The sequence below is a fragment of the Danio aesculapii genome, chromosome 8, assembly GCF_903798145.1.
Source record: "Danio aesculapii chromosome 8, fDanAes4.1, whole genome shotgun sequence".
Taxonomy (NCBI): domain Eukaryota; kingdom Metazoa; phylum Chordata; class Actinopteri; order Cypriniformes; family Danionidae; genus Danio; species Danio aesculapii.
The window spans coordinates 30,009,043-30,023,330 of NC_079442.1; positions in this window are offsets into that span (position 1 = coordinate 30,009,043).

A 14,288-nucleotide genomic window follows, 5' to 3' on the forward strand; every position below is an offset into this window, starting at 1 on the left:
GTACCTCGGTTTAACGTCTCATCCAAAAGACGGTGCTTACTGAGTATATTGTGTCTCCTGCACTATACTGAGGTATTAGGACCCACACAGACCGCAGGCTGAGCACACCCTGCTGGCCTCACTAACACCACTTCCAACAGCAACCTAGTGTACCCATGTGTTTTCCCATCCAGGTACTGATCAGACTCAGCCCTGCTTAGCTTCAGTGAGTAACCGGCCTTGGGCTGCAGGGTGATATGACTGTGACCTCACAGTTATGTATTTTACTTCTCTTTAACATTATATTGCTAATGTGAAACAACTAAGAATTTAGTTGCTGCCTTAAATTTGTAAGATAAATACAATTTATTTTAAAATGTTGACTCTTAAATAACATAAAAAATGAAGATGAAATATGGTCAACTGCTTTAAACTTTTGCAGTATTTTCATGACATCTGCATAACAATTTAAAGTAATGAAGGTATAAAAAGAAGTCTTGTTATGCACTTCTTCAAAAACAAGGACATCTTGCCAAAACTTCTCCAAAAGAACATTATGTCTCTGCAGCATCAAACATTTATTCACAGACTAACAAAACAGACACAATAAGATGTTAGTTCATTGTAAATCTGAATCAGGCCATGACATTTTGCTCAAGGAAAATACACACTTTTCTTTCTTTCTTTCTTTCTTTCTTTCTTTCTTTCTTTCTTTCTTTCTTTCTTTCTTTCTTTCTTTCTTTCTTTCTTTCTTTCTTTCTTTCTTTCCTTTCTTTCTATCTTTCTTTCTTTCTCCTTTCTTTCTTTCTTTCTTTTACTTTGATGGAATAGTTAAATAGTTAATCTATCATCAGGAAAATATTTATGTCATAATTTGTAAAGCTGCTCCAGTTAAGTGGTGCTGCCATTTATGAAGAAATTGAAAATGCTCTTGGATTTCATTGATTTACTGATGATTCCAGTAGCTCACATTTAATTTGTACTATACTCCATGTTATTTATGTTCCATGGGGACACTGTGAGATGAAGGAACTTTTTGCGACTGTGGCATAGAAGGAGTTATTTCTGTTTATTTTCCTCAACTTAATTAACACAAGTCAGTCTTCATTAGTGAGCGTCTTTGTATTTATGGACTGCAGAGCGAGTGGTTGTTCAGAACTATATTTGCCTCTGAGAGCCAATATGAACAAGTTGTCAAGACGACAAGGTTGATCCTTAAATAACTGTTTTCAACTAGGGAAAGTACATGGAGAAAAGTTTAAAAGGTCCTGAAGATGTATACTTTTTTAATGAAATCAAATAAAATGATGAAAGAAATTGTTTGAACATGATTTTTATTAATCTGATGTATTTTGTACTTCAAAAATATTCTTATTTTAAATAAAAAAAAATATCCCATTGATGGGTTGCAACTGGAAGGGCATCCGCTGTGTAAAACATATGCTGGATAAGTTGGTGGTTCATTCCGCTGTGGCAACCCTAGATTAATAAAGGTACTAAGCCGAAAAGAAAATGAACGAATGAATAAATTTAAATTTTATAGGAGGCACAGTGGCTCAGTAGTTAGCAGCAAGAAGCTATGGTTCGAGTCCTGTCTGGGCCAGTTGGCATTTCTGTGTGGAGTTTGCATGTTCTTCTCGTGTTCACCTTTGTTTCCTCCGGGTGCTCCAGTTTCCCCCACAGTCCAAAGACATGCGCTATAGGTGAATTGAATAAACTAAATCGGCAGTAGTGTATGTGTGTGAATGTGAGAGTGTATGGGTGTTGATGGTTCATTCTGCTGTGGCGACCCCAGATGAATAAAGGGACTAAGCCAAAGGAAAATGAATGAATGAATGAATGAAATTGACTGTGTGTGCATGTTAGTGAATGGGTGTTTCTCAGCACTGGGTTGCAGTTAGAAGGGCATCCGCTGCGTAAAACATATGCTTGATAAGTTGGCGGTTCATTCTACTGTGGTGACACCTGATGAATAAAGGGACTAAGCTGAAGGAAAATGAATGAATGAATGAAAATGTTCTCATAACATAAAATAAAATGATTTGTATGTGCAAAAAAGTGTGTTTCATTATTCTGCTGAGTAAATGCATGAATTGGATTTATTAATAGGAAAGTGTTTTAAAAATCTATAAAAGTAAGCATTTTAATTTTCTTATTGTATTTCTAAATTGTTTTAATGGTAAAACACTGTAATATGCAATAATAAAAACATGTCAATGGCCTTACAGTAAGTCTTCCTCATATGCACTCTTAACAATTACCTGTAGAATACAGCAACTTACTGGGAGCACTTTGCCAGTAACTCACTGTAAATCAGTTATAGCAAAAATACCAGGTTTACAGTATTGTATACTTTTACTGTAAAATATACAGTAATTTTCACAATGCAACTTTTAAATACAGTAATAAACTGCATAACTGTCCTACTCTCAAAAATAAGACACGCAAGGTGTCCCTTTTTATAAGGTACACATTTTTACCTGAAGGGTCCATATTGGTACCTCAAAAGTATATATTATTAGTACCTACAAATTTTAAGAGCAACAGTTTTGTACTTTTTATGTACCCTTGAGGTATTAATATGGACTTTTTAGGTACAAATTTGTATCTTTTATAAAGGTACCACCCCAGTGACAGCTCGTGTACTTTTATTTCTGAGAGTGTAAAATTTAGTTCATATTACAGTTAAATACTGTGTAATTTACAAAAATTGTTAACAGTGTGTTGAATAGAGGACCAAACCAATATTCAGTTATATAATAGTTTGTTTTAGAAAGTGAAATAAAAACAAGTGTTTTTTTGTTAATTTATGTAAAATTAGGGATGACATGGGGCCTCAGCACTGTCGCCTCACAGCAGCTTTGAGTACCAGCAGGGCCAATTGGCATTTCTGTGTGGAGTTAGCATGTTCTCCTCGTGTTTGCGTGGGTTTTCTCCAGGTGCTCCGGTTTCCTCTACAAGTCCAAATACATGCGCTATAGGTGAATTGAATAAGCTTAATTGGCCGTAGTATGAGTGTATATGGGTTTCCCAGTACTGGGTTGCAGCTGAAAGGGCAACTGTGTAAAACATATGCTGGATAAGTTGGCGGTTTATTCCGCTGTGGCAACCCCTAATTAATAAGGGGACTAAGCTAAAGGAAAAGTATTGAATGAATGTAAAATCCTGGCATGTCAGTTTATATTTGTTCATTTTTTAAATCTTTCCTGTATTATGTTGCTGTTAAATGAATCTGTATGACGCTGTACATCATATGAACTTCGAGTACAGCACAAGTTGCTCTAATAAAGTATAACTCTAACTCCAAGTTGAATCCTCATATGATTCTCTAATCACTAAGTGGGTTTGATGATTATAAATAAGCCTATAAACAGAAAAGCTATTTTTATTTCAGTGGGCTGGTATGTGAAATACTAATGAAAAATCTTTTATAGGTATAGGTGATACTCTCTGTCTCCCTCCCTCTCTTTTTCTCTGTTGTGTGTGACGTGTATATACCTATATGCTTCAGATATATAAGATTTATGCATTTAAGTTTAGAGCTCTTTCTTGCATTAAACAAAAACTATTGCTATGTTTTCAGACATTTCTAATCTTTTTTGGACAACATAATACCAATGTTTTAACTTGAAAAGAGTTGAGAAACCAATATTTGGTGTAATAACCTTATTTTTTTATTTTTAATCCCTATATATTAACTTATTTTGACCAATTTTCATACAAAATCTGAATGAAAGTGTCCATTTTTATTTGAAATTTAAAAAAATCACATCTTTATGTGCATCACACCTTTGTAGAATAAATTAAATATTATTATTTTACACAAACTAGTGAATCCTTAATTCATTCAATCATAATTCTGAATAAAAATCTTAACATTTTAACAAACAAAGAAATCATTTATCCATTTTTTCCGTATCTATCTTTTCTAATTCATTTTAAGCATTACACTTTTCTCTCTCTCCTTGCTTGTTGTAGCCCCATGTGTCATAGTTGTCACCGCTGGTTATAATGGTGTACTGTAGTCCAGAGACTGTCAGTCAGTCACATATGGTGTCTTACACACACACACACACACACACACGCACAAACACATGTTCATTCTGCTGAGACTTCAGGGCACACACAGATGTATAAACAAACATATTTACACACATATAAAAGACCTTTATAAATGACCCTCTGCGTCCATCAAGAGTTCAAGTCTGTCCCATTAGCGAAGACCTCCCTCCTTCAGCATCTTCAGCCTCTGCTTCTCCCCCATTCACTGCTCATTTCCTGTTACTTGGTTACCGGTTGCCTCGAACTGCTTGGGCCAATTGTGTTGCCATGGCGACCATGCCCATTCTGTCGTCTCCCAACAGCCTCTTGGCTCTCCTGTCCTGACATTCCCCGCTGCCCCCCAGCTCGAGCGCCAGGGTCCTGGCCCACCCTGCGCCAATGTCCCGCGAGGCTGTCTGTGTGTGTTTGCCCGCCTGTGTTAATCTGTGTGTTTCTCCCCTTCCCCTCGATTCTTCCTCAGTCAGGACAACAAACAGACCGACCACCTCCATGTACAAGCAATTTAACACCTGCTGAAGAATTCATGGCTGATCTGCATGGAAAGACAAGAGGTGGAGAGACAAACCCTGCCGAAATAAACAATAGAAGCCATCATACAATTTGTATTGTTTGTCATGGATATGTGGGAAATTGCATTGGTTTTAATGGAAACTGTAATGGTGGTTTGAGTATCTACTGGTAATTTTTTGGGCCTACTATTGGTGGCATGTTAAAAACAAGAAATCCTAATAGAATAAGTCACAAAACACATTAGATATCATTAAAACTGGTTTTGATTGGCAGATTTTGATGGATTGTATTGTTTTGAAGATGGAATCCATTAGAAGTTCTGTGATGGCTTCCATTGTTTAGTTTGTTTGCTGTTCCAGCAGCAAGGACTGAGGTAAGAAACTGGAAACAGCTATTCATAGTTGTTCCTGGAGGAACAAAACACAGAAAAAAATGCCCAAACATGTCTAAAATGTAGCATGTTGGTGGTTCTCTAAGGCTTAAATTAAATATTTCACTGATTTTGAAGTCTTATGATGCTAATTAGTTTGATTTTGTTCTGCATTCAGAATATATTTTGGAAAAATTAAATAAGTGAGACAGATTGGTCATTACTCTGAAAAAAATAAATGAAGTAAATTAACTGATTGGATTTATTTAGCATTTTTTCAGACAAAAGCCTACTGCATTATAAGTGCAATTCCGCGGCTGAACTTAAGGTGGCAGCAGCGAATAGATCATCCGTCAACTTCACATCAGGCTCCAACTGAGAAACATTAATGTTTGTTGTCAGTGTTAAACTTCATTGGATTCAGCTCTGCCCACACTCTCCTTCTCAGCCACTCTGTTCTTTTAGGTCCGAAAAAATTGGTCAAATGTTTTGTCGAGAGAACTTGATAAATCGCCAGCTTTGACGAACGGGGCGTTGGCCTCAAGTTATATTACAGGTATAGTTTATCTCAACACGAAAATTCTATCGTTATATTGTTGCAAACTGCCTTTCTTCACATATAATGATTTTGCTGAGGGTTTAATCTGTCCTTGTTCATAACTGAAGTAAATTGTGATCTTAGGCCCAGTTTTCACCTGACATTACGATGTGTTTTCGTCAATTTGATCACAAGTTTAGTTATGAACAGTGTCTGATACATTTTAAAACATGAACAAAGAACAATGTCCTACCTCCCATTCAAAAAGTAGATAGCACATTTTGATGACGCAATATGCTAACTTACACATCTGATTTTGCTACCAGTGTAAATTTTAATGTGGAGTAGTGTGATTTGAAGCTCTAACCCCAAACTCAGAACCATTCAAATTAGGGATGTCGCGAGAGACCATTAATTCACGTTACGATATTATACCAGCTGAAGTATCATGACACCAAGTAGTACTGCCATACTGTCATTCATTCATTCATTCATTCATTCATTCATTCATTCATTCATTCATTCATTCATTCATTCATTCATTCATTTTCTTTTCTGCTTAGTCAATTTAATTCAGTTAAATTCACCTTTATTTGTATAGCGCTTTTACAATGTAGATTGTGTCAAAGCAGCTTCACATAGAAGATTATAGTAAATTGAAACAGTGTCAGTCCAGTTTTCAGTGTTTAAGTTCAGTTTAGCTCAGTTCAGCGTGGTTTAATAATCACTACTGAGAGTCCAAACACTGAAGAGCAAATCCATCGATGCGTAGCTCTACAGATCCCGAACCATGCAAGCTAGTTGCGACAGCGGCGAGGAAAAAAACTTCACCAAATGTCGAAAGTGAAGAATTTAAAAACCCCAAGAGAAACCAGTCCCTTTATTAATCTGGGGTCGGCACAGTAGAATAAACCGCCAACTTATCCAGCATTTGCATTACACAGCAAATGCCCCTCCAGCTGCAACCCATCACTGGGAAATATCCATACACACTCATTAACACCCATACACTACAGGAAATTTAGCTTACCCAATTCACCTATACCACATGTGGGAGAAACAGGAGCATCCGGAGTAAACCCACGCCAACACGGGGAGAACATGCAAACTCCACACAGAAAAGCCAACTAACCCAGCTGGGGCTCGAACCAGTGACCTTCTTGCTGTGAGGTGATTGTGCTACCCACTGCGCCACCGTACTGCCCCGATACTGTAATTCATAACTTAAATTTATGAAATAAAGAAAATTGTCAGAAATTTTATATGTTATAATAGGTCTATTAGAATGAATTCATAATTCCCTTATTATTGAAAAAAGTATTTGCACATCACTTCACCTATAATGCATTGGTTTTGTAGATAAATAACCAACACAAAATACATGGAAAAAAGATACAAATTTACCGAACAAAGTTTGTTACAAAAATGCTAATTTTGTGCAAATTTTGGCTATATGAAGTGGTCAAAATTGTTTCAATGTTTCCTGTTCTTCCTTTGGGCTTTTATCTATTGTTTTTTTTTTAGTCTTGTATAAGAATCCAACATAATTCAAAATGTCACTTTGTGAGTCGTTCTTTTTAAGAGATTGCTGCAGTTGTTGTAGCTACTAAATCATATTAACATGAACAGAAATGAACTGATTCAGATGTGCGTTCGAACTGAAGCATCAGAAAACGTGTAAAGGCTACCATAAAAGCCATGATTTCCACACAGTTTTGCAACCTTAAAGTGCTCCACAGACTATTCAAATAAAATGGTCTATTATTGCACAAACATGTGAGCATTTTAGCGACTTTTACACATGGAACATTATGTATTGTAGATAGACCGTTAATGACGATGCTACGTTTACAAAGTACAGTGGTACCGCCAGTATTTTGGAGCCATAGAATCACGATACTACCATAGTACTGGTAAACCGTGCAACCCTAATTTAAATACAGTGTTTGTAACATAATTTGATGGGTAGGATAAAATGTCAGGATAAACACAATCTGTAAACACAAACCCATGGAATTTGGTGTAGTTTTGTGGGTGAAGGAAAAAAGCTCAGCTCTCGTTCATTTTTAATTGCCTCATTTAGCATTGGTATAAATTGTGCAAGTTTATTTCACAATATAAAAAAGAAATAATATTAATAAAAAACTGAGAAATTATAAAAGTTTTCAATAATGGACAAAAGAGAAAGCACCATGTGAAAATGGGCTTGAGTTTTCCATAGTCTGATTATGTTCTGCATGACCAAAATGCATTTGAGCTGTCTCAAACTGCTTACCCGTTCACTCATTTGCTGTCACTAAGTCATATTTAGTGTATGTACATTTAGTATGCTATATCAGGAAATAGGAAACAAAAATGTGTGAGCAAATTTAGATGGAGACATAAATAGCATGAACCAAAGAGCTGTTTGTCACGGATTGTATCATTATGAACACAGCACCGACTCATCTGTTAAGTTTTCATGTGGTAAAGCAGTTTTCCTCTGACTGTGAATGTCAATGGCTACCAGTTTTCAACATTCTAAATATATATATATATATATATATATATATATATATATATATATATATATATATATATATATATATATATATATATAAATATTTTTTTGTTTGTTTGAGGGTAAATTTCCATTTTTGGGTGAACTGTCCCTTTAACGAAGATGAAAATGAGGCTGTGAGAGACCTACACTCACAGGAAGGTCATGGATCACATAAATTTCACAACTTTTAAAAACCTTTTGTCTAAAGTGTTTTTCAGAAAGGCATTCCATCAGCTGAACGTCCATTGAACACACTGTAAACCCATCCCTCCCTCACAGGGTCATATTCCTTCCTTTCTAAGATTAAATATGGTGCCCTGACTAAGGTCTCTTGACTTTCATTAGATGCACACAAAGCCAAGTCCTACTGTTTGGAACAGCGGGATGACTAAATGATGACAGAAGTCTCCAAGGCTTTCCCTTAATTTATACACACAGTCATAGTGCATCCCACTAAACACCTCAGAACCGGGATGAGAATACATGTCCTGCTTGACACTAATCACCACAGTTAGAGAGCAAGGCTTGCTGGCGTACAACTGAGATGAGTCATGTGACCCCTTTGAGGGACCTGGAAGGGGGAGAGATTGCTTCTCCCCGTCCTCCTTCCCTCCTCCAGTTCTAAATGACAGGGTTATGGAGACGATCGCTGAAGGTACATCATTGTCCCCTCCTGCTAAGGGGGAAGGGGAGAGTATTAAGGGGAGTTTAATTATGAAGCGATGGGCTTATTAAGAATGGGAAATGATAACCCCCCTCCTTACGCCAACACACACACACACACACACATACACACACACACACACACCCATCTTCTATTCATCCCACCAGCTGATCCTGATGTAATTTGGGCCGCAGGGTGTTCCGGCACCAATCTAAAGGGGCAAAGGTCAATAAAGTCAAAAGGTCTTAAAATAGACACCGAAGAGAGATTTTTGTGTTGAACGAATACAGTCATCACCAGCAGTCGTGTAATTTTTGTGAGTGTGCTCTTATTTTCTTGCTTATGTTTTAGTTATGTAAATATATCCAGGCCCATAGCTGGGGGATGGGGGTTCAGGCGGTTCGAAAGACGTAGTTACCTACCTGTTATGGACCTACCTACCACAGAAAAAGGTCCAGAATTTGCCATTGGTTCAGAATTTTTGCCCTTATTTTCTCATTTATTCTATTTTGACCTCCATGTCATCATACATTGTGAAAATAACCCATCGAAGGTTTTAAGACCATGCAGAATATGATGTAAATGAAGTCATCTTTTAATTGTTTTTCATTCAGATGGCCAAATTCTGATTGAGGAAAGTTGATTGTGTTGGTCGGTTTGTTATTTGTCTAATAAATGACAACAGGCTACATTTTCTTTTCTAATGATATATGATGTAATAAATTTGTATTTTAAAAATAAGTTTTTGTTCCCCTATGATTGAATAGAAAATGAGGCGAATAACTGAGTCCATCACCCCTATTTATGAGAAAAAAGAACCACCCCTTTCACCAGGCTCGCTACGGGCCTGATATAAACTCAGATATACTCTGGTTAAGTGCAGAGGGTTGCTATGGAGAGGATTAGAGAAAATTTAAAGGTGCAGTATGTAAGTTTGACACTCAGTGGTTGAACTAGGTATTGCATTCCTGGATCAAAACAAATGCAAGCACAGGATGCCAGATTGAGGATCAACAGGAGTGATTGACTATCAAGCCTAACCGTACCTTCCAACACTCCTGTTTCTCCAGAGAGTCTCCCGTATTTCAGACCCATCTCCCGCCACCCTCCCGTTTTGTTATTTCTTCCAGAAAACTCCCGGAATTTTCCTGAGCATTTTCGTACAGTCTGTGAAACCCCCGGGTCTCCATTTTTGGTATAGGATCCGAGCGCAGCAGCAGCCCGAAACACACTCCATAGTACAGTTAGCCTCAGCCTTCAACCGCAGCAGACAAGCTGACTTTACCACAAGTTCTTATAACATATTTAGTTTAGTATTGTTTGACAACGAGTGATGAAACACGACTTTGGGTTCACGAGATTGTACACTTTTCATTAAGAAATTATAATTTGTTTAAATTACATCTTAAATATTTTTAAATAAATAATAAATTAATACATTTTATCTGATTGAAAACCACAAATCCAAAAAAATAAATTTTTGATTTGAAATCAGTTTTTCAGAATCTAGTTTATTTAGCTTTATTTAGTTTATACATCAATAGAAGAAGCTGTATTAAAAATATCGTGGCTCAAAATGAATATGGATAAATTGTTCAGTTTGTTCAATTGTCTGTGTTTTTTTTTTTTTATTAAATATTGATTTCTGTTTGGTTTGCATATGTACTGATATTACATATATATATCGGCAAACTGGGGTGCTGATATATAATTGGCCAAAGTGGCAGTGGGTGGGTCAAAAGAACCGATGCAAAGAAAGCGTAACAGACATTTTCAAAGCAGAATAACTGACTTTAGCATTGTTTTTCAGATAAACAAGTATTCTTGGCAGTTTACTTAGCATGTTCATTAAATATCTGCAAGCATATTATCGTATTTTTGTTCTTTTGAAAAGTCAAAAACTTATATACAGCTAGAAAGGTCAGTAAAGTCAAAAGGTCTTAAAAATGACAGAATAGAGATTTTGCATTGCATGCCTACTGTCATCACCATGAGTCATGTATTTTCTGCTAATATCTTGTTATATTTGTTACGTAAACATATATTTACAGGACCAGTGCAGAAGGATGTTGTGGAGGGGATGAAAGAAAATTTAAGTGATCAACGTCAAGGAAGACTACGTAAAAGATGGGCAAAAAAAGAGGAAAACGTTTTGAGAGAGAAATGAGTGGAAGAGAGGGAGAGATTAAAAGAAAAAGGGTGAGTGTTTTTTTTCCTAAGCTAAGTTCTAAGCTAATGCGCAGCTTTAGTTACACCCACCCTGAGCCGGCAAATATAAGCAGCACTGCACATACACACACACACACACATCCATACAAAACGGCAGCCTCCTCTGCACTGGCACCGTAATCCCTTCTCTCCCATTCACTTCTGCACACACACGCTCTCAATGGGAGTGAGATACACCCTTTGTTGCTGTAACAGAAACCTGGCATGCTGAAGCCAAAGGCTGGTGGTGCGCACTGTCTGTGTGGCCAAAACGGAGAGAGAAACACAGCAAAGGAATGACATGGGAACATAAACTCATAGAAGCACATGCAAAAGGACAAAATAAGAGTGTTCGTTTCAGTGCCAGTACATTTAATCATAGCCAGAAGGCATGATGTAGAAATGTTAGGGTAAGCTCTGCTTTTAACCTCCCTGCCTGTCAGCGATTAGTCATGTGAGCTGATCTGCTAACTCAGAAAGGATGCTCAGGCCCAAAACAGACCAATCACGAGTCAGACCTGGAATTCGCATGTCTCTGTCCAGAGTTTGGTCAAAATGATGAAACTAAGAGAAATGTCCTCTGTTGAAAATTCACACCTGAACAGCACACTGCAGCAGGAGTTCTCATGGTTGGAGACATGCTCCATTTTGGATTATTATAAAATAAATGCAAAATCATTTCTTTTTTAAGGGACAAATTAATAGCCAAATAATCAAAAACGGGTTTCAAATTAGACACTGTAAAATAAATTGCTACCATAAAGAGATATTTCACCCCAAATGTTTAAATCTGTCATCATTGACTCATCCTTTGCTTGCTTTTATGACCTTTATGAGTTTCTTTCTTCTGTTGAACACAAAAGAAGATATTTTAAAGAAAGCTGAAAACCTGAAAACACTGACTTCCATAGTAGGAAAAACAAATATTATGGAACACCAATGGTTTCAGGTTGTCAGCTTTCTTCAAAATATCTTCTTTTGGGTTCAACAGAAGAAAGAATATCATAAAGGTCATAAAAGCATTGAGGGTGAGTAAGTTGAAATCGGTGAGTTATACCTCTTAAATGTTTAGCTTGAATCAAACTTTTATAGGTAATTTCCATTTTTTTTTACAGCAAACTCAAATTTAAAGATTTAAAACATCAAGTTGAGCTTTGAATCTTTTTAAAATGTTTGGATAAAAACTTATTTGAATAACTTAATGCATCATAAAAACAAATTATTAATCATATTTTTACAGGGCATTTCAGTTGTCTTCCATAATGACAATTCATTTAAATTATATATTTGACTCCGCTTTAAAAACTTTGTCTCAAACTTTGCAATAACACCTTCATAAGAAAGCCTGTATTTTAATAGACACCAGTAAGTCCACATGGTTCCTATGGAACAACTATATTTATTTTAAAAGGCGTGACTCGTGCCATGACAAGTGAGTGTTAAAAAATGCAGGTGTTTGATACCAGAATGCTTATAGAATCTTTAGGTTGTACCTTATTCATGCAATTATTACTGTAAAACTGATAATATATAATCTATATGTACAGTGCTCAGCATAATTGAGTACACCACATTTTGGAAATGAATATTTTTATCCATTTCTCAGTGAATATAGGCAATGTATTTTGGTGCATTTAAACAAAACAGATTTATTAAACAGTTATATTTATTACAATAATATTTTATTCAACAAACATATTTAGAGATTGAAAGATAATACAATTAAATTCAAGCAAAATATTGCAAAAAACAATTACAAATTTCAAAATTTGTAAATTTTTTTATAACATATACATTTAGGTGGACTAGTTTTTGGATCGTTATCGCAAGTTATTTTGTTAGATTAGCTCCAGATTTGGCTTCAGTACTGACTAATCTAATGTATATGCAAAAATATAATATTGTATAGCTTCCTATTAAAAATATGAATTTAAAAGAGAGATTTATGAGGGGTGTACTTGCATATGCTGAGCACTGTATATTTTGTTAGCAACAATAATCCTTTACTTTTATAATTCTGCTATATATTTATAAAAAATACCTCTTCTATTATATACTAATGTTTGAAACACATGCAATCACATAAAATATTGTGAAAATGTAGCTTGCTTGGATTATTTTTAGCCAGCAAATGCCTAATTTCAGAGGCTATTATCTTACTAAATCACTTTAACGTAGCTATCTTCTTCATAATTGGTGTGATATAGTTACTAATTAGTTAACTTGAAATTATATCTCTTTTATGTCACTTAAAGGTGTTTGAAAGATCAAGTAATTAGCTTAATATGTGCCCACACGTTTCTATATTCCCACATTGTTTATCCTTTTGCAGAGGTTCATACGTTACTGTTGTAAATTAAAACTGATTTTCTCTAACAGCTCTGTATAATTTATGCTTTCAAACCACTTAAAGGGTCAAAAAATTATATATTTCTTTTGGGAAAAGTAAAATAACGAGTTTATTCTTAGGTGACTAAATAAAAAAACAACATTAATTTAAACACATTTATCTCAAACGTCAGTTTCATCTAAATATAGCTGTGCCTTGAGATGTTAATTGGTTTGTTAATATCTTTTCCAACTAAAGGGGTGCACATCTGGGACAGATATGCAGGGTTGAGCTAATCAAAGAGGATTTACTGCTGTCAGTCAAACATTTTATTGGAACCGACCAGTCAATACTAGCTGCCGGGCAAAACGAACATGGTATTTAAACAAGGTGGAATACCTCTTTAAGAATCGGAGAACATCAAAGGGGACACATTCCGCTCAGCTTCATCCTCTGAATCCCAGATGTTTTGACAGAATTCTGGAGCTCATGGCAGATTCCGGATTGCTGAAGTGATTCTAGACCTTTCAGAACTCTGAGCAGGTTCTAGGACTGAGAGAAGATTCTAGAGCGAGGCAATGCAGTCTGGATGGGGCAGATACAGGCGGCCTGTTCTGCTTCTTCAGCTGCTGGAGCTGAGCTGCTGTCATAGCAACAGCAGCCGACATCACCAGCAGTCCCAGCATGGTCCTCGACACAGCCCCGGAGCACTCACACTGCTGCCTGCACAGAGAACATACCAGCACTCACACAAACACGCTGCAACTAATATGTACACATACATGACCAGACTGTCACAGAGTGTGTTTGGAAATAACAGGCCAAATACACACAACCTGACATCAGAGGGCACTTGAACACACTTGACCACACACAAGCAGTCAGAAACAACAACATAACACAAACCCAGACCCTGCCAAGAATGATGGTGGGAAGAACATGCATATATATAGAAATGTGTGTGTGTGTATATAAGTGTGTATTGGTTTTCCTGAAAAACATTGGAAATTAAAACAAATATCAGTCCATGTTTATTCCCACATAAGTACTGCTTGAGCTAATCACAGTTTTTCTTCAAAAACAATA